Below are 22,705 nucleotides of genomic sequence, written 5' to 3'. Positions count from 1 at the left end.
AGGATATCATAGTTGAAATTAAGAAGAAGAAATGGATGTGGGCCGGCCACGTAGCACGTCGGCAGGATAACCGGTGGTCATTAAGGGTAACTGACTGGATTCCAAGAGATGGCAAACGCGGAAGGGGGAGACAGAAAATTAGGTGGGTAGATGAGATTAAGAAGTTTGCAGGTATAACGTGGCAGCAGAAAGCACAGGACCGGGTTGATTGGCGGAACATGGGAGAGGCCTTTGCCCTGCAGTGGGCGTAGACAGGCTGATGATGATGATGATGATCTTATAGCGGAGTTCAATCCGGAGGTCGTGGTATGCGGCATGACACCCCTTACTGCGCATGCGCAAACACTCTCCACACACCTCCTCCCCACTCACCCTCTCCACTACCCCTCCCCGTCTCCCGCGCAACGCCGCGTGAGCGTCAGCGCATGCGCGTCCCCTCCCCCTCTCTCTCCTCTCCTACGCTCCCTCCTCGCGCGCCTGTCGACCGCGTTCCCAGCTCGCCCTGCGAGAATTAACGGCCAGGCTAGAGGGAAGACATGACGCGCGTAGCGTTCCTCTTCGTGTTCCACGACGCGAGGTCGGCCACTTTTCTTCTTCTCGAGCCGTACGGCTTTCCTCGCAGTTGATTTCAGCGCTTATCTCCGACCCGCTTTTTACCACGAGGCTCCGAAACTCGGTCGCCAGAGACACGATGCCTGATCTGAGCTTCACTAGAAATGCGGTGGTCCAGTGGTCCAACTTAAAGGAGAACTTGGGAAGCGACCACAGCATCATAGAACTCCGGATGTAAATAAGAGCACCATCCCCGAGAACCTATAAATATACAGACTGCGACCTTTTTAGGCAAATCATAGGTGAAGATGAGTCAGTACACGACACCTTCAGTGAACCTTTTGTACAAATCCGAAAGGATGTCGAGAGACCACCAAAGAAATAGTCACAAAATTTGATGCCCCGGGGATGGATGCAAGGTTAGCGCACCTCTTGGACGCCAAACGCTCCCTCATCGAGAGATGGAAAAAACAAAGGCTTAATCGCAGTCTACGGAAAAATTACACCATCTCCCGCAAAGGGGACCATGAGGCGATGCGAAGCCGGAGCACTTGCACGATCGCGTTCCGTTGGCGTTCGTTGGGCATGCTACCGACCTCGCGTCGTGGAACGCGAAGAGGGACGCTACGCGCGTCGTATCTTCCATCTAGCCTGGCCGTTAATACTCACAGGGCGAGCGGGGAACGCGGTCGACAGGCGGGCGAGAGGGGGCAGCGTAGGAGAGGAGAGAGAAGGGGAGGGGACGCGCATGCGCTCGAGCTCATCGCGGCGTTGCGCAGGAGAGAGTTTCGGCATGTCTAGCCCGCGTTTCAGAGGAAGAGTGGAAAGGAGGAGGGGAGAGGGGAAGAGGAGAGGCGTATGGGAGAGGGGGAAGGAAAGTGGAGAGGGATAGAGGAGAGGGAAAGTTTAGAGGGGAAGGAGAGAGTGTGACTGGAGAGGGGAAAGGGGTATAGGACAGGGGGAATGGTGAGGGGGAGTGGCGAGGAGGTGTGTGGAGAGGGTATGCGCATGCGCAGTAAGGGTGGTCACGCCGCACACCACTACCGGATTGAGCTCCGCCTTAAGATACTTCGCATCTAAAAGATTGTGGAGCTCAATCGGCACATTGAGGAGCACTGCTCCGAACTCCATAAACAACAGTGGAGGGACGCCTGCTCGGCTGCGGACGGGAAAATGAGCAAAGGAGGCAAATGGACCCTCTTCAAACACCTCCTAGACGATGGACAATCCAAAAGCAATCAGAAACTAGCCATAGACCGACTTATTAATAAGGAGAAAATGGCAGGCATCTCAGAAGCTTCCCAATTTCGGATACTTGGCAACAAGTACCTTCCACTTAGCCCAAACTCATCTTCTGTCCCCCACCGGTATGAGGCCGTGCCTTCCCCAGAGTTGGACGCTCCCTTCTCGGAGGCTGAGATCAGGGAAGTGCTCCATAGCCTAAACGGAAGGTCTGCTCCAGGACCTGACGGAGTTACAAATCGGGTCTTAAAGGGGCCCTGCAACACTTTTCGAGCATGCTCAAAAAGCGCTGCCGATCGGTAGTCGAGGCTCCCGAGAACACGCGAGCCAAATATTATAGCGATGCGCACGGCCTGGAATTTACAATAAATTCTCAAAGTCAGCTGAAAATCGCTCCCTCTTCTCTCGACAAATGATGTATTAGTCCGCAAAATATGACGCGATTGTCGGCAGTTCCACCATTGGCTGATGTTATAATCACGATAACACCCTCATTATTACTTTCGTTGTTAATTTTAGTTCAATAAGTAGATAATGTGTATGTTTATATTATGTTATCGCGTTAAAAACACCGAACAAACATTAATATTAGCACTTCCGGTCTCACCGACAGCTCGTCTGCTCGTAGTTGCGTGGTTCCGTTTTCTTCGCCATGCGCAGTGCCGAAAACATGAATATTTCTGTGCTTTTGACCATCGCCGGTTGCCGTTGAGAGTGGCAGCCGTTCGAGTGTTGCCTCGTCAGCTGAGAACTGCATCGTCGGCACGTTCTCACGACCGACCGAGGCACGGGCGCAGCGTGTCTCCGATAACAATGCTGGCGTCCGGTAATGGCGGCGCTTCGGGGTCGTCTGCCAGTGCCGTCTTACGAGGCGGTGTATCGGAGTATGGGCCGAAACCGATCTCAGCTGTCATTCGTTCCAAACGAGCGCGCACGTTTGCTTCCATGGTTGGCAGAGCGATGAAAACACTACGGCGTTCGAGGTGCACACCCAACATTACCAAACCGACGCGCAGTTTTCAAACACGCGCGATACACAGCGCGATCGACTCCGCTCGACGAGAACGACGCAAGCCGACCGGAAGTGGCGGCACAGACCACGTGGTTGCGCCGAGGCGCCAGAGAGAAAAAAATGAAAAAAATGCCACCGGCGCTGACGTCGCCTCCTCGCACCTCCGCCCTCCCTCCCTCCCCTCACGCCGCGCGCAGCTTTCCGCGCGCTCGCTGCGTTGAGTTGAGAGAGAAAGATGCGGAACGTGATCTCTATAATTTGGTAACACCACTTAGACTTGACGGATTCGAAAAATTTTTGCGGCATATGGCTCGTGAAGAGTCATACGTCAATAATGGGACTATTCCAATATAACAAAGAAAGGTGTTGCAGGGCCCCTTTACGAAATTTGGATGATAAAGCCATCCAGGCCTTAGTGAAGGAGATAAACAGGGTATGGGAGGAGGGCGTCGTTCCGGAGTGTTGGAAGAGGGCCACAGTGGTCCTAATCCCCAAGCCAGGTAAATCACCCAGCTTGGATCACCTCCGTCCGATCTCTCTTACTTCTTGCCTTAGCAAAGTAGCGGAACATGCAGTGCACAACAGGATCTCGCGCTACATCGAGAGGAATGACCTATTACCATATAATATGGTAGGTTTCAGGCCCTCACTTTGTCATGCTCCTGCTCAAAACACAGATAATTGACTTTCCAAGCAAAGATGTAAAAGGGGTCCTCACACTGGACCTCTCTAAAGCCTTCGATACCGTGAAACACGACTACATTCTTAAGCAGATATCGGCTTTGAACCTGGGAGTTAAATTCTTCTCCTTCGTTGAATCCTTTCTCGAGAGCCGGACGGCGGCAATAAAATTGGGACAATCAATCTCAGAGCCTCTCAAACTCGGACGAAGGGGTACACCCCAAGGGGCAGTTATCTCCCCCCTTCTATTCAACGTAGCCATGCGCAAGCTGTCGGAAAGCCTTTCAACAATTCCTAATGTCAGACACGCTTTATATGCTGACGACATTACAATCTGGTGTCCCGGAGGATCGGAGGAGGCGGTTGAACAAGCTCTGCAGGTAGCTCTGGACGTTACAGAGTCATTCCTGGAAGGTACGGGACTGGCGCTTTCGCCGGAGAAGTCGGAACTCCTGCTGTACAGACAGGTTAGACGAGGTGCTAGGGGTCTCACCCCACTCGATCAGGTGCCCATTAGCGTTTGCACCAAGGAGGTCGCACAATCCCTAGAGTCGATTCTATGAAAATTTTCGGGCTTTTATTAGACTCTAAGGGATGCAACGCAAAAACTATAGCCCATCTCACCACAAAAACGGAGAATATTCTGAGATTAATTATGCGGGTGTCCAACAAGAAGGGTGGCATAGGCGAGGATATTCTCCTTAGGGCTCACCACGCTTTCCTCATGAGACATATAATTTACATAGTTGCGGCTCTCAACTGGACCAAAACAGAGAGGGATAAATTGGACACACTCATGCGCAAAAGTGTCAAAAAGGTGCTCGGCGTCCCAATCACGACTAGCACAGAAAAGCTGATGAAGTTGGGAGTGCACAATACCACATCGGAATTAATTGAAGCACAAGGGTCAGCAAAAATAATTCGGTTATCAAGTTTCAGAACAGGAAGACACCTGCTCGATGCGGCAGGCCTCCGTCCTATCTTCAATCAAGGAGATTATCTACTTGATTATCTAACGAGGAATTTCTTTATTGTAGACCCACTTCCACGAAACATACATCCCCAACACAATAAAGGTTGTAGGTTGGCGAGGGCTAGGGCTTTCATAAAGCACCTCTCCGGAACGGAGACATTTGTTGACGTGGCACGCCACGCCAGCGGCAACAAGTTTTCCGTGGCAGTCGTCAGTGACAGGGGATAACTCCTCTCGGCAGCTTCGGTGAAGACCTCCTTGGTCGATGTAGCAGAACAGGCTGTTGTAGCGCTGGCATTACTGGACACGAAACGCACAACGGTGTACACCGACTCCCGAGCGGCCGTTGGGGCGTTCGCATCGGGATTGATAGCCACAGAGGCAGCCAGAATTCTCTGCAGCAAACCTCCCTCAGACACTATTCACCACATAGTCTGGTTTCCCGCTCACATGGGACGAGACCTACTGCCGGGTCACCTGAACCCAAACGAGATAGCCCACGACCGTGCGCGAGGTTTCACAAGCCGCGAGGGGTGGCCTCTCGGGTGAGTTCGGGAGAGCTCGTCCAAAGTGATCCTCTCGTTACTTTCACGAGATAACATCTCATTACAGAGGAGAGCGACAGACTTTTCTCTTTCCCCATTATAAGCTCCACAGATCACAAGCGAGCACGCTCCGCATGCTGCTTACGGGGTCTTACCCCTCCAGGGGCTTTCTGAGCATGCTTCATTCGGATATTGATCCCCTTTGCCCAGATTGTGGGGAATTTGACTCCTTGAGTCACATGCTCTGGCAGTGCCCTGCGTTACAGGATTTTAAAAGAGAAGAAGACTGGACGACGGCAATCACAGACCCCAGACAAGACGTCCAGCTTCAGGCTGTCCAGAGGGCTCGTGAAAAAGCGGAGAGGCATGGCCTCTCTGTTCCGACATGGGACTAGCCAACGGCTGGGTGGGGACCTACCTAGTTGGCCCGCTGCCTTGCCTCTCAGGACCACAATAAAGTTGTTTGTCTGTCTGTCTGTCAGCTCTGCTGGCGCTTAGTTCAGTTCATTTCTGGGGTCGTATTCTAAGGCGATCACCTTTGAGATATCTATCACATTTAAGGCGCACTGATTGGAAGGGTGGAGAGTAGCGGGTAAGTTGTCGCTTTAATAATTGCGCACGCAGGATTCTGCGGCCGGCAAAGTGGGGTTACGCCGAACGCGGTTGTCTCAGAACACCAGGGGCGTAGCCAGAAATTTTATTCGGGACGGGGAGGGGGGTGTACAATTATACTGTGTGTATGCACGTGCGTGCGTTTGTACGTGTGCTATATATACGCAAGCAAAACTGAAAATTTTCGGGAGTGGTTTGAACCCCCCAACCACCGCCCCCCCCCCCCCCCCCCCCCTGGCTGCGCCCCTGCAGTACACTGCCCGTGCTTGAACACTGACTTTAAGGTCGAGATGCGAGTCAAAGGAAGGAAACATAATGTGCAGCAGTGCATTCTGCACTGTCGGTACCTGTTATCCGTAAAGGAAAGAAACTGCCAATATGGACGCATCATTGTATCCTCCCTTCGTATGCAGGGCCCCACGCGCGACAGCAGTGAGGTCAGTCTTCAGCAGCTCTCTGTAAAGCAGATTTTTCTTCCCATCCAGCCATTCTGCCAACAACACCGTTTTCGCCGAAGCAAATTACAGTCCTCGACCATGCTTGACGCTCAACAAAGCTCGGCGAGCTTCGCGTTCTGTCAGCCTCCGTGTTTTTAATACTATCAAACCGGTCTGCTGGCAGCGGGCGCAAGTGAGCGCAGAAGCTGTGGTCGAGAGTAATCAGGCTCACTAATGCTAGGACACCGTCCGTCGTGTGGATGCACCTGTTGGCGGATGATCCACGGATAAACCGCGAATGCACAATTATGGTACATTCAGACGATGGACCGAATCCGGATTTGTCGTGGACGCGGACGGTCTAGACCGTCCGCGTCCACGACAAATCGGTGGTCCGGTCTAGACCGCAGAGGAAGACGCCAGGAGACATTGAGTCCCTGTAGCCTCTCTGACCTGCTGGATAGCCCATTTTCGGTCTTCGACCTCCGAGCTAAGCTGCGCTAGCCACCACCGCTCTTGGAGGTCTTCAGGAGAACTTGTTGATAGGTTGGAACATTCTCACAGTATATCTTTATACGAAGTCCTTTCTGTTATGCATAGTTTGCATTTGTTGTCCGCGTACAGGTGTGGGTACCTTCTGTGGAGGTGCACTGGGTTTGGGGAATATGTTTGCAGCTGTCGGTATTCAGACGCTTGTTCCTGTCTAGACTCGGGTGAGGTGCGGGGAAGACGCTCCTTGCCTCTCTGTTGTGTGTATTATGTATAGCGTGTAAATCTATGTCTGGTACGTCGGCGACGCCAGGGATGTTCATCGAGGGGCCCGTTCGGGTTGCGCGGCGGTTTAATTCTCGCGACAACTCTTGGGCCAACTACATCAGAGATGAAAAAAAAAAACATTTTCACGGTGTGAATCTCACCAGAGGAGAGCGGTTGATCAACCGCCTTTGCGGGACCGAGCAGGTCATCATGGACGATGCTGTTTGTGCGACCGCTACGTGCTTGTCGATGTTAAACGGCCACATTTCTATGACATGACTGCAAGAGTTCTGTGATTATGTTAGCGGTAAAACACACCTTCGTTGCGGCAGTCGTGTCTGCTCGGAGCTGTCAGCAAACAACCACCACGCTTTCTCGTGCGTTTGTTTCACGCTCGACTTTCGATTGCTTCCCATGAAACACAGAAGAAGCTATGTCACATCTAAAATACGTCTTAAAGGGCTAGGTGAAAGAGCTAATAGATGTCTTGGTCAAGACATTCTGTAGCCGTAGACGGCTATCCGACCGTCATTGGCCGTGCTAATGTGACGCCAAAAGTTGTCTAAAAAACGTCTTGGCACGATCGAACTAAGACGTTTTTAGAAGTAGCCTTAGAAATATTATAACTGTCTTTGCAGCATGTTTGGCCGGCAGCCTGACGGCTACCATAGGAATTGAGATCTAATACAGGAACTGAAAAGAGTTCCCGCGGGAGCTCTTTCCTGTTTTTCTCGCATTTCTCATGTCAGTCGTCTTGCAGGTGACCAATCAAGCAGCATCACTAACATACCTTTTCATCCAGCCATGTTCCCACTGTAGCATTTATAAATTTTCGACGTGCGACGTGTCAGGGCCATGTGCCGGGAAAACTACATCAGCACACCACATATATCCAATTTCTATATATAGAATACATGATTTACTAAGGAACAAATAATAAATATGAACATTCAGCGGATAAACACGTACTTCATAAATGATGTTTAATGTATGGCGCACAAATAATCACGCTTATCAGAAGCAGTAAATTATCCCATGACCTTGTAAAAGCGGCATAATTAATCAATAAAGCGCAGCCGAATGTGGCGCAAAATACGACATAAGGTGACCGAACGAAGTGTAGCCGATGGCCGCGACAGCAACATAAATTCAAGTTCTGCATGAATGCACTGCAGGTCCCGTCAAAGAAACTGCACTGGCTTCCACAGTAGCTGGCGCGGTCTCAGGCCCAATGTCTTGTACAAACAGCAGTGAAGAAAAGCTGCATACAAGAAAAAGCAAGTTAGCTAGGTACGATCTAAAACAAATAACCCAGCATCAAGTCATTCTAAAGACATATTTCCAGTTACAGATGAGATAAAATGCTGTCTTGTAATTATAAACGACAATCAACCATAACTACACTCGCAAAGCGAGGTACCTATAGCAGAAGCGTTGCACTTTATTGGTAAGCGACAGGCCGACATGGTTGGAACCAAGAGAGCGTTCGCTCGCACACACACACCCATACACGAGCTGTAACCGGCAGAAGAACAAGACGACCCGAAATAGGACGTGTCAGTCTGGCTTACGATTCGCACCGGCGCGGCCTCCATATATAGGTTCGCGTTCGACGAAGATTCAACCACCTGCAATGAACTGTCCTATTTAACGTCTTAATTACAAGACAGCTAAAAAGTTCGAGCAGTAATGATGAAAAGTCAGGCGCAGTTAATTTTACTTACCGAATGAAGTATGTTATCCGAACAGCTGCTTCCTAGCTGCAACGAAGGTGGCGAGCAGATCCGGCCATTGTTGCAACAAACCTTCGGTGAAAACACACGAGCTTGTTTCACGAAACACTGATGGAAAATATGCGGCAAACGGCATGAGCACACTTACTTGATGCCGGATAACAGCCAGTGAACCGCACAGAAAAGCTGGCAACGCTACACAAAACGCAAAACTATGACCGCCGAGCTGCTGCCAGCGCAAAACGACGCCAATGGGGCCTCCGCAATCGCCGGCGCACGAGCCTGAAGGACACGTTTGAACATGAGTACCGCCGAAGCTGATTGCACGGTGCGCTGCGTGCGTGCCTGCGTTGTCCTCCTGTTGTGCCCAACGTTACTAGAGTTTGTTCTAGTAACGTTGGTTCGGACCACCCTCCTCCGCTGGCGGACATACGGAGCTTTGAAACTGAGTTTCTTCTACTAACGTTGGTTGTGCCGGCGATTTCTTCCTGTTGTCAGTCGCTGATGTGCGAAAGTGCCGCTAGAGGAATTGTTATCTGTTGATAGTAATATATCTGCAGGTATACATCGCGTTGAGGTGTGAAACCAATTATTTTGGGGGTTTTGTTGTCTGCGTTATTTGTTTGAGCAAAACCGACGGTCACCGCTCTTTTGACATGCCGATTTGACACTTTTGCGCTCCTCGACAAAATAGTGGAAGAATCATTGAGGTAGTCATTATGCACTCGTACTTTCAGACAAAATCTCTAAAATATATCTCGAAGTACACGTTATGAACTTGTTTGGCAGAATAGACTCTGGCTATGCCGTATATAGCTGTTGAAAATGCTAATAAACAGTATGCAATCACATTTGAGGCGCTAATGTTGTATTTAAAAAAAAAGTGTCTATTTTAAGTCCTCTCGTAGACCAAGACGTCTACAGCCGTCTGTAGCTGTTTCGAGACGTTTTTTTAGGTTTTGTGTTTCGTGGGTTTGCCAAGTTTGTCGTGCGGCTTTATGACCTCAGTGTGAAAGCATGAATATTACGTCAGCCCTGTTGAGTTGCTGGCAGCATTGCAATGCGCAGTGTTGAGTTTCATGGGAGTTTCACTTTTGCTGATGTTCGCATCGGATTTCTTTACAGCCTCCATGAGAGCATAATGATGCGCGCAAAAAAAAAATGTTTCATGCCCACTTCGACCGTGGATGCTTCCTGCAGCAGCGTCTTTCATTTCGGATAATATCGACGCCTGATTACGCACCGTTTTCTCTTATTCGAATGCCGCTTTGGTTGTTTTAACGCGATAGCGTTAAAGAGCTCGTTCCACAGAAATTCCGGAGTTGGCGTCGGTGTCGGCGTCGTTGATTGTGAGCGAAAAATCATTTTGTTTAAAATAAATAATAAAAAAATCTTGGGTTCGAGTGAGAATCGACCCCAGGCCGTCTGCGTGGCCAGCAGGTGTTCTACCATAGAGTCAATCCATTGCTTGGAACTGCACTGAAATGAACTTTAATGCTTCACAAACATACGCGTCCTGTGTACACTAGGTGTCATAGTACGAGATGTAATATCGCAGTAAAACGGAGTACAAGCGTATATTGCCATCGGGCGTCACACCATGTGAACTGCATAACGAGTTGGAGGTTTAAAGCCGGCCACCCATTACAAAAGGCACACACACTACTGCGCATATTCCTTACGAACACGTTTTTGGTGCATCGGCACTTCGAAAAGGTATCACGTGCGTAATTGCTTCTGGTTTAAAGCACACCACCCATTACAAAGGGCATACACATTAGTGCGCGCATTCTCTTACACACACGTAGGGGGTACACTGTTGTCATAAAAGTGCTGATGAAGAGGGCGGAAACCTTTACCTTTACTATAGGTATGTCGAGTGTGTGTGTGTGTGTGTATGTGTGTGTGCGTGAGAGAGAGAGAGAGAGACCGGGTGACTGAACATAACGACAAGCGAAACAGACCACTATGAGGATGGGGCCGTATATCGCTATCGCGTTGAACTCTCAAAGGCGAAGCTTAAGCGTCCCCCAAATTTGACAGCTCGCTTGCTCAGCATCATACTATGTATACAATGCCCACTTGGATCGCGCATGTTTATCATTGCGCCGAGATTTGTCCCTGATGATAAGCGCGTTGATTTCGGGAAACCATCGAAAAGTTTATTGCCCCATCGATTCATTTTTCAGCTCGATGCCAAAGCGGCAGCTGCATATCGTCCGCGGCTCACGCGCATGCAAGGCTATAATATTTTACGTGCCGAAACCACGATATCGTTATGAGGCACGCCGTGGTGGGGCACTTGGGATTAATTTCGGCCACCTGGTGTTACTGCATATCGCTTCCATCGAAATGCGGCTGCCGTATGTGGGAATCGAACCCACGACCTCGATCTTAGCAGCGCAACACCTCAGTCTGCTAAGCAGTCATGGCGTGTTGCATGCAAGGCCAATATAAACACTCAGTGCAAACTTGCAGCCTAATTCTGTTTATATGGAGCGGCGACAGGAAATGTACCGCCATCAGCTGAATAAAACAGCCGTAGTACTTACGGTACGGCATTTAAACTGTGGTGTATTAAGCTGACAAGCTCTGCTACTGTCACATTACAAAATGGTAGTCTGGTTGACTCTGAAAGCCAGCGCGCAATCTCGAAATGTGCAGCGGCTATTTGTTGTAGCTTCGTTTCACAAACGCACTTCCCTTTCAAATGAGCATGCGCATCGCGTTTCTCGCCGTTAATAGTTGGTAATGCAGTGTATTGCAAAAATAACTTCAAGGTGATAAGACCGTAAAAGCATCGCTTAGGGCAGCGAAGTGCCATAATCCACTCTTGATGCCTCTGCTCATCGCACTGCTTGCATTGGAAACGTATATACTTGACGGGCAGTCTTCGGCTCTTCGTCCTTTTAGGGGTGAAGCACCTTAGGGTCTCGGCGTGTCGGCGTGCCTCGTGCCATTGTCGTCTGCTGTCGCTTGTGCATCGTCATCTGCTCCATTTGCTTGAGCGTAAGAGAGGGCGTTACCGCTTCACCGCTCGCCGTGTGGCGAGAGAGAGCGAATGGCGCGCGTTGACTATGGAAACGCTCTTTCTGCGATGAACGCTGAACTACCAGCTCGCGAGGAACGTGGACGCGCCCTCGCCCGCGAGAGACAACGCCAACGCAGGCAGTGTCTGCTATCGAGTTTCTTGACTGAAAAAAAAAATTGGGCGAAGCTAACACTAATGGCTCGTTCACACTGGGAAATCCGCCGTACACAGCGACCGGAATGCTCCTGACGCCGAAACACAGTGTCGTTCGCACTGCACGTGCACCGCGCCGCCGGATAGCCATATTGCGCCATCTGTCGATTGAACCATCAACCAAGGGTGAACGCGGGATGGATTCGCAGTTGCCCGAATGTTGTCGCGGCTCGCAACTACGCCATGCAATTTTGCGGGTCTTCGGCGCTGCTATAAACGACCATGCTCGTTTCAACGCTCTTTGCGACTAGGGCGTGCAAGGCAGCTACATGCTCAAACTGGTGCTCGCTACATCAGAAACAAAGCAACATAGACAGCAGTACTCGTACATACCAGTCAATCCAAGCTCGTTGCCAATTTTATTGCACAAATCGTCCTTCAGTAAACTGTCCTTGTGCTTCGGGTGGCGTTTGTCCTAAAGGACGAGGTAGTTCCGCATCATTTCGATTAGCAATTCTGCTATGTGGATGTTTTTCGACTGCGACGTGACGAGCGTGTCGGACTTGGCCGCCATTTTTTCAAGTTCCGCAGCGAGCGGATCCGGCGGCGGTTGCCGCAAAAATCGGTCCGGGAGCGATCGGCGCGGAGAGGGCCGATTCGGCGAATCTCGCCGCCGCCGAACCGGATTCTGCGGCTCTCCGGTCGCCGGAATGCTCAGTGTGAAGGAGCCATAAGCCGCGCAAGGCTTGAAACAGCGAAACTGGACTATTCTGAAGACTAATCTGGTTGCTTCTCGGTTGTTTCTAGGCCTTAGCTACGTGATGCCGGTTGTTTCTAGGTTGCTTCTAGGTCGTTACTAGGCTTTAGCTAGGTGATACTGGGTTGTTTCTACGTTGATTCTCAACGCAGAGAGGTTCGAGTTAAACCACAGACAATCACACACACCACACGGACGTCCAAACTCCAAAAGCAGAACCTCGAGCTGTCCCTTTGTTTAAATTTTTAGGTGTACTTTTCAATGAGCACCTAAGCTGGACACCACAAATAAACAAAATACATGCAAATATGTCTAGATCGATTTCTGTTTTATACAAACTTAGGTCCCTAGTCCCAAACTGGTTGAAGCTCCAGCTATATTATTCTTTAGCTCATTCATATCTACATTACTGTCTCTTAATTTGGGGCACTACTTCAAAAACCAACCTAGACAGGCTATTAGTTTTACAAAAAAGGGCTGTACGCTTTATAGAAAATCTGCAACATAGGGAACACACTCCTCCATTTTTCGGCAAGCTTCAGATACTTACTGTCTACCAATTATACAATCTTAAACTCCCCTTATATATCAGTAAAGAGATAGGAAACAACATTGGCAGTTACATGGAGCATTGCTACCCAAGAGAAAGTCCCTATGATCTACGCTTTGACCGTTTTCGATTTAGGACAACTTACGGAAAGCAAACCTTATCTTATCAAATACATCATCTAATACACAACAGCTATATTCGTGAACTTCTAGAACAAAGTAATGCTAAAAACAGTCTGAAGAAAAAAGTTAAGGTGTACTTCCTTTCTTGTACCGTGCCCTAAATATTATCTATTACAAATATTTCTTTTAGTGTTTTTTGTGCATTTGTAATATTGTGTAAAAGTCTCTTTTTTTTCATATGTGTATTTCTGTATAGCACTTTGTCTTCTGACTTAATATTCTCATGGTGTCAGTTTTTTTTACATATTTTTTTTTATCCGCGGTTCTATCCCACGGCCAGATCGTGGCTGAGAGCGCCAAGGCGTGCACCAGTGGCGAAGTTTAGGAGTTGGTAGAGCAGGGGTCATTTTCCTCGACAATCGTTCGTGGAGGCACTTTAACTTTCGCGAGGCGTTCGACCGCCAATACGAAGAGCCACAGTGGTCCGACAGTATGCCAATAGTGCTACATTATCGCTCGGGGACGCCAACACATCCGGTGACAATCTCGCGAAGGTATCGCCAAAAGTGATCGCTTGCCAGGAGTCGGCCGTGCTGACTCTCGATTTATTAAAAGGATATGACTCTGCAGGTGCTCGAAAAACGTTTCGTGCTGCTCGGGCATGAGTTAAGGCACGAGGCGACGTTGCACGGTTTTCTCAAGCGCGAGCATTGAAATAAAATTTTGTACCACTAAATATTTTTTTTCGTATTTCCTGTTTCTCGTCTGTTGCGTTTCCCAGTTCTTACGTTTGTTTCTTATGATCCCTTCAAAAACGTACAAGGGGGGTCGGCCGTTCTCCGTGCAGACACTGCTAGAGCACCGTCCCCATCACTCGTCGGGTCACAAGGTAGTTAAAGCACTTTTGCGCTTTTTGAGGACTGCAGGCCTATGTGAACGCCTTTGACTATTGTTTAGTACCACCAACACATACGCGTCAGCACATTTACTGATGATATCCATCTTTCTTTCTCTTCTCTCTCTCTCTCATCTTTATACTCCCCTTTCCCCGTCCCCCAGCTTATAGGGTAGCCAACCGGGCACGTGTTAGCCACATTGCCTTCTCTCTTCTTTTGTTCCTTCCTACCACATCTCTGCATATACGGAACGGCAGGGCGGTGCCGACGGCAAAACCCACCGAGAGTGCCCATATCATTTCTGTCGCAATAAATGTGCGTCAATCATTTCATTGAAATGGGCGTCGGCCCATTTCAATTAAAACACGGCGAACTTCATGGCGATGTTCCGGTGCTGTCTTGTGAAAACCTCCCCGACGTCAAGGAATGGCTTGTGAACTCAACAAACTTCGTGTCGCGTGAGCAGCCGAAAGTATGCAAATCCGTTGAACGTCGTAATTACCTGTCAATCGAGCGGCGGGGGACATGCGTCAGCTGTGCCTGAAAGTTATCGAAACAGCATGATCGTTTGCTGACCGAAAGATAAACACAATCGCCCCTATTATATTGACAGCATTTATTAAGGTTAAAGGCTTAGCTGCCTCATCAAACGAGAAAATTGACCGTCGCCGTCCCGTGGCATCAGTGTCAACACGAGTGACGCAAAACATCATCACGTGATGACGTCACCACATGCCGTCATCATGACGTCACAGATCGCCCATATTTGTGAAGTCATCACATAACATCGTCGTTTCGCGAAAGGTGGGCCGGGCCGATCACGGAGGCAGTGCAAAACCAGGTGAGGTGCAGAAGGCTTGAAATGCCTCCGATGCTGGAGGCAGCGCAAAACCACATTAGTTGCGGAAAGCTTTCAGAGGGGGCGCGGGAGAATTAGTGCATCGAATCAATGCATGGAGAATAAAATAAAAAAAAACCTCGGTAGCTTAGTTAGTAGAACGCCGGGCACTTATCGTCCCGGACCAAGCGGTCGTAGGTACAATTCCCGTTCGGGATACCTCCACCAGTCAGGTAGCCAGGATTTTTTTTCGGGGTAGGGGAGGGGGGCACTTGCTGAAAACCATGACTATTTGAGAAAAACACCCGTTTTCATTACTTATTTTTGGTAAAAACACATACTTCACCAAAAATGCCCCCTCCCCCCGGCTACGGGCTTGACCTCCACATTCATTTAAAACATCCTCTGTCGATCGTTTCCTTAGCTTCCCCACAGCATGCACATTTTTCTTCTACTTTATAGAATCTCGCCTTATAACTATGCGTTCTGCGGCAACCCGACCTCGCATTAAACAGTAAAGCGTCCCCTTTCAAATATGTAAAATGCATCTTTCTTTAATTCGCCTTTGGCCTTACGTTATTTGCTCAAAGCTGGCATTTTTTTTTCCTCGCTAGCTGATATCCTAAAACTCACAGGGTCCCTTATGCTTTCACCTAGGACAATTCGAAGGCTAACCCTATCTGCTTTTTCTTCTCAGTCGATGTATTGATCCTGCCCCGCCACCAATCTTTATGTACCTAACGTGATTTTGCACTGCCTCCGGGATCGGAGGAACCTCAGCTGGATTTGCACTGCCTCTGTGATCTGTCCACCCTTCATCAACCTACGATGTCATGTGACGGTGTCCGCATGTGACGTCAGAGGGAAGGTATGATGACGTCACAAATTTTGGACTATCTGTGACGTCACGATGAAGTCGTCACGTGATGTTTTTTTGCATCACTAGTGCTGACGCCGACGGTCAATTTTCGCTTTTGATGAGTCATCTAAGGCATTCGCCTTAATAAATGCTCTCCAACTCACTGAGTTTTTCTTAACGTCATTGGTTGCGCTTACACTGCCAGCCGTATATTTGTTGGTGAATCTTCAAGTTCTTTTTCTCCACTGTGTGTTAGTGGTCTTCCTATACAAATGCCGGGGCACCTTCTCTGCCCATCTACTCTCCTTCATATTCCTTAGCCTCTCTTCGAATCTTATTTTGCTCTGAGCTTCCCTCACCCCAAAACTTGTCCATCCCATATCGCCCTTTACCGCCTCATTTATAGTCTTCACGTGAGCGGCCAACGTGAGACGTCCCACAGTCCTTTGATTCACGCCCAGTCCTGACCGTACCTCTGACATCATGCACACCACTGAGTTCCCAAATGTAAGCCCCGGAATCATTACACCTTTCCACAAACCTTGAAGCACCTCCTACCTATTCTATCTCCATAATGCTCTCTGCTTCATTATTGAAGCATTAATTTTTTCCTTTGCTGCCGTGGCTTTTTCCTGTACCTCCATGTATCTATCACCCTCATTTACCCATACTCCGAGGTACTTGTATTCGCTTAGTCTCGGATCGTTAGAATCATTGAATACCAGGAACCCATATTTTGTTACAATAAATCCTAGTCATAGTGCTTCATCTTTCCTTCCGGACATATCCGCCAACTCCTTTATATAATCTCGACTGTCCGCAAATAAGACAATATCGTCAGCATACGTGGAATAAACCTGGCAGTTGCTCTTCAGTAATCACGCCGGCCTGCCTACGTGGCAGGTTAAGACAAATCTTGTTACCCTCTAGCGCTTTTTCCATCCTCAACACGTACGGCATGACTAACTGCGGTGACAACGGACATGCATGACTGAGCCCCTTGCTAATATCAACGTTCCATTTCCTACACATTAAAGGGACACTAAAGAGAAACAATGAATTGGTTTAGATTGATAAAGTGTGCCCGGAGAACTCTTGTGTAGTTTATTTTACCACCATAGGTTTATTATTAGCGGAGAAAACCAAGTTCAAAGTTTCATTTTTAAATTTTGCGCCGAACTTTGTAATTCATGACGTAAAAGACTTCAAAGAGCATTTAACGTATTTTGGCGCCACTGGCACGACGAAATTTCCACAAACTCATTATGTCAAGTCTCTGGCCCCCTCACAGGACAACGTACTACTTCCATTTAACCGATTAGGAACTACGCAAGCCCAAGCAGGCGCCGTCAAAAATATGTGAGGTCACGGCAAATGGTGCGGGAGTTCCAAGGTGGCGTCGCCACCTGTATTTTGCTTTTTGCGCGTTTTCTCGCTTATTAAGCGTCTTCGCGCAGAAAGCGGGGTGTTTTTGGTATCGTGGAAGACTACTTTACTAATGCGAGAAAAATCGTTTTGCTCTTTAGTGTCCCTTTAAGGCGGGAGCCTTAAATGCCTCATCAAACGCTAAATTTTACTGTCTGCGTCGGAGTCTACGGCGTCGGGGACGAGTGATGCAAAAAATAATCACGTATGATGTCATTATGACGTCACAAATTTTTGCCTGACGTGACGTCACGTGATGCCGTCATCAAATGACAACGTAGCTTGGTCAAAAGCGTGCAGATCACGGAGGCAGTTCAAAATCAGGTGAGGTGCCTCCTATCTTGGAGACAATATTAATGAGAACTAACAGACAATAACGCCAAGGAAAGTATAGGGGGTGTTCTCTGTAGTATTTAGAGCATAAATGTGAAGAAAGTAAAGTGGACGAAAAGATGACTTGCCGCCGGCAGGGACCGAACCTGGTTCGGTCCCTGCCGGCGGCAAGTCATCTTTTCGTCCACTTTACTTTCTTCACATTTATGTTCTAAATACTACAGATAACACCCCCTATACTTTCCTTGGCGTTATTGTCTGTTAGTTCTCATTAATATTGTGTCTAACAAAGATAAACGAGCCCTTAGAAAATCATCTCCTTTCCTTCCTATCTTGGAGGTGATGCAAAACCACGCCGGGTGCGCAAAGCTTTCGAAGGGTGGCGGGGCACGATCAATACATTGACTGAGAAGAAGAAGAAGAAGAAGAAGAGCAAGAAGAAGAAGAGGAAGAAGGAGAAGGAGAAGAAGGTAGCGTTCACGCTCGAGTCGTCTTAAGTGAATGCATAAGGGACCCTTTGAGTTTTAGGGGTGAGGCACCTTAGGGTTCCGGCTTGTCGGCGTGTCATGTCGTCACGGTCCATCATAAACGGGTATGCGCCACAAAAATTGGGCAAATCCCACTACTCGCCACCAATCCACTAAAAGTGAGAAAGGCATAAGGATTTAATTGCATTAATTAACAGAAATATGTTAAATTCCGTCTCAAAATTGCTTTCAAATGCCAAGATTTCTCCTGTAAAGCATGCTTCGTAGCATGTTGCGGTGTGTAACACGAAGACAACTTACGGCAAAATCGCTGCTAATGGGCAGTGAGAGACAGAAGAAGAAGAAGAAAAACCTTAAGGTAAGTTGCATTCCGACGCAGTTTTCCGACGACGTTAGTGGAGCGGAAACACCTTTCCGTACATGTACGGTTTCAGGCTTGGCACCACTAGTGCCTCATCAAAGAAATCGCTCTCAAAACAATGTGGTGAATCCCCTCGGTCAGGCCCTTCTTCTTCTTCTTCTTCTGTTTCTCATTGCTCATTAACAATGATTTTGCTGTGGGAAACACCGGCGTACACTGCATGCTTGGCCCCTCCCCAGGTTCCACGTTAGTGGAGCTGAAACACCCTTCCCTACATGCTTCGCCCCTCCACATTTTTTCCTTCCCATCCTATGCAGACCACATTTTCTCCTCATATCTCCTTGAAAAGCTGTATACAAGCCGTCGTCTATGCCCTTCTTTAAAGGACCCCTGACTGCCGATTTTTTGTTTGTGACATTTATGCTGTAATAAGTAGGTCTATGTCTTGTAATCGCGGAATGACACAGTAAATGCTCCTACGTGATGTCTAATTAATGATAGCAGCGTTAATTATGGTCATTTTACGGTAGGTTCAAAACGCGCGCCGAAAGAGGATAAGAAACTAGCGCCGCGCCGCGGCGGTCGCGCCTCGGGGCACGCGTGATCACGTGAACTCAGTATTGGGTGACGTCAGCCACGCGCTTGTTAAACTGCCAGTAGGAGAACACACACACGGAGAGTTCACGCTGCCTGCCGACACGTACCGAAGAAGGAGAAGGTGGCAGGAGCAAAGAGCGAACATGCTTCGCAATATACCACAGTCCACCGCGCATATTAGATGTGAAGCATCTTATAGCGGAGTTCAATCCGGTGGTGGTGGTGGTGTGCGGCGTTACCACCCTTACTGCGCATGCGCAAGCCCTCTCCACACACCACCTCACCCTCCCCACTTTCCCTCTCTCCCCTCCCCCTCTCCCCTTTCCCCATGCCCCTCTTCACTAACCCTCTCCACTCTCCCTCTCCCCTTCCCCCTCTCCCATATCCCTATCTCCACTTTCTCCCCTTTCCCTCCCCTCTCCACTCCCCCTCTCCCCTCCCCTTCTCCACTTCCCCTCTCCCCTTTGCCTCTCTCTGCTCCCCTCTCCACTCCCCCTCTGAAACGCGGGCTCTACATGCGGAAACGCTGCTTCGCGTCGCCTCAGGTCCCCTTTAGCGGGAGATGGTGTGATTTTTTTCTGTCTATGACGTCAACAATACTTGCTTTACCTCTGCAATGTCACAAGGGGCCTACGTCTACGTCATACTAGTGGTTATGTTGATAGGAGCTCAAACTTCAGATGAGCACTCAGGTTTACTTTAAAACCAAATTAAAATATCTTAAAGGCAACGCTCATCACTCATAATCAGTCAGAAGTGCCCCCGCATGCAGTACTATCAAACAACACAAGCATCTCGAGTTTCCAAATTTGGTGTCAGGGGTCCTTTAAATATGTCCCATAAGATCAGGACATCGGAGACCCCTGTCTGGGCCCCTTGCTAATATAAACATTCCCTTTGACACTTATTCCTTCCCACTGTACGCAGAACGCATTTTCTCGGTGTATCTCCTTCAAAAGCTGTTTCGTCGGCAACATCACTTCTTTCAATATATTGGATTGGAAAAACTTTATTTACGTCCTGCAGAACGCGCTCAGCGCGTAGCGGGCGTCTCCCACGTAGGGACCGACAGAGAATACCTGGCGGCCGCCTCGTGGGCCTGCTGGACAGCCCATTGCTGGTCGGCGAGAAGCGAGATATCCCATAATATTTCCTGATTAGCATTATCATACTCCCCAGTTATATCTATAAAAGACACGTATAAGGGCTTGTTTCTATTTGAGAAATTTCTATGCACTGGTCACGTAGCCTGACGCCTTCTCTCGGAGGCGGTGCAACCTGGGCCGGCGTTCGAGCACAGGCAATCGGGTCTCAGCGCGAAAAGATGACTATCAAATGTGTGGCGCCCTGTATCTGCCTTTGGAACGCCGCTCTTGGAAATCACTAATTAAGCTTCGGCGTACTACGGGAGGTATAGCTTGAGTGACATTGTGAACAAACATCAACAAGAACTCGGAAGCAATAATTTTTTTAAACTTGATTAAACAGTAAAGCGTCGGTAGTGAGGTCTTCTACAGGGGCAGGAACCCCGAGACTGCGTTGTGTTAAACTTTTGCCTGAATACCCGGATGTTCTCGTTTTGTTCCCGCAGCTATGTCCGGATAATCTCGTCCGAGTGCACGGCTAACGGCTCTCGATTTTGGCTCGAGATTACTTGAACGTTGCCACCCACGGGAGCTAACAGAATTTCATGCTTATGATGGTACGCGTTTAGCGTTGAGTCCGTGATGCGTTTAATAAATAAATAGCACAGGTTCAGCGACCAGCAGTCCGAAACGGCGCAAGCACGAGCACCAACAGTCGTCCTCGTCTTCGTCTTTCACTGGCGCCCCTGTCTGCGCCCTATCCATTCTACACTTATAACATTTTAAATGCGAAGCATTTCTTAGCGAACTTCTGCGACTTTGAGCGTATCTATCTATCTATCTATCTATCTATCTATCTATCTATCTATCTATCTATCTATCTATCTATCTATCTATCTATCTATCTATCTATCTATCTATCTATCTATCTATCTATCTATCTATCTATCTATCTATCTATCTATCTATCTAGCCGCCTACGACTTTGTGATCTCCTGGCCGTTTCGTTAATCGGATGTATACCAAAATTGGTGTGTCATAACATGGCCTTATTACGAACACAAATGGCAGGTCATATCATGAAAATCATAACACGCATGTCATGAACAGCATGATTTACATTCCACGGCCTTTCGGCTCTTGCGGCCGTTCCGTTAATTTCATATATACTAAAATTGGTACGGTGACAAGAGTTCATGAGTAACATAATGACAGGTCCTAACATGCAAATCATGACGCGCATGTCATGTGCAGCATGATTTACATGGCATGGTCTCGGGGCGCTCGCGGCCGTTTAAATGAAGGGATACATACGAAAACTGGTATGACGAGACATTTCTGTATGACGAACATAACTGACACGTGGTAACATGAAAATCATGATATGCATGTCATGTATGACATGATTTACATGCCACGCTCATGGCGCACTCGCGGCCGTTTCGCTAGATTGATATACACCAAAATTGGTACTGTGCGATGTGACTTTATGAAGAACACGAAAAGCAGGTGGTAGCATGAAAACCATGACATCCATGACATGTATGTCATGATTTACATGCCACGCTCATGGTGCACTCGCGTCCGTTTCGCTTGCGTGATATACACCAAAATTGGTGTTACGCGACACGACAGTATGACGACCGTAAGTGAGACGTGGTAGCATGGAAATCATGACATGCAAGTCATGTACGACCTGATTTACATGCCACGCTCATTATGCGCTAGCGGCAGTTTCAGTAGATTGATATACACCAAAATTGGTATTGCGCGAAGCGACTGTATGACGAAGGTAAATGAGACGTGGTATCATGAAAATCATCACATGCACGACATGATTTACGTGTCATGCTCGTGACGCACTCGTGGCCGTTTCGCTAGGTTGATATGCACCAAAATTGGTATTGCGCGATGTGACTGTATGAAGAACATGAATAACAGGTGGTAACATGAAAACTATGACATGCATGCCATGTATGTCATGACTTACATGCCACGCTCATGGTGCATTCGCGTCCGTTTCGCTTGCTTGACATACACCAAAATTGGTTTTGCGCGACGCGACTGCATGACGAACGTAAATGAGAGGTGGTAACATGGAAATTATGACATGCAGGTTATGTATGTCATGATTTACATGCCGCGCTCGTTGTGCATTCCCGGCCGTTTCGCTAGCTTGGTATACACCAAAATTGGTATTGCGCAACGCCACTGCATGACGAACGTAAATGAAAGGTGGTAACATGATAATCATGACATGCATGAAATGTACGACATGATTTACATGCCATGCTCATGGCGCACTCGTGGCCGTTTCGCTAGGTTGATATGCACCAAAATTGGTATTGCGCGATGTGACTGTATGAAGAACATGAATAACAGGTGGTAACATGAAAACTATGACATGCATGCCATGTATGTCATCACTTACATGCCACGCTCATGGTGCACTCGCGGCCGTTTCGATAGCTTGATATACACCAAAATTGGTATTGCGCGATGTGACTGTATGACGAACGTAAATGAGAGGTCTTAACATGCGAATCATGTTATGCATGTCATGTACGGTATGATTTACATGCCACTGTCATGGTGTGCTTCCGGCAGTTTTGTTAACGTGATATATACCAAAATTGGTATGGCACGGCACGAGTGCGTGATGAACAT

Source organism: Rhipicephalus sanguineus, chromosome 8, assembly GCF_013339695.2.
Source record: "Rhipicephalus sanguineus isolate Rsan-2018 chromosome 8, BIME_Rsan_1.4, whole genome shotgun sequence".
In the NCBI taxonomy this organism is placed as follows: domain Eukaryota; kingdom Metazoa; phylum Arthropoda; class Arachnida; order Ixodida; family Ixodidae; genus Rhipicephalus; species Rhipicephalus sanguineus.
The sequence above is the reverse complement of the archived record's forward strand: the minus strand, read 5'-3'. Positions refer to the sequence as shown.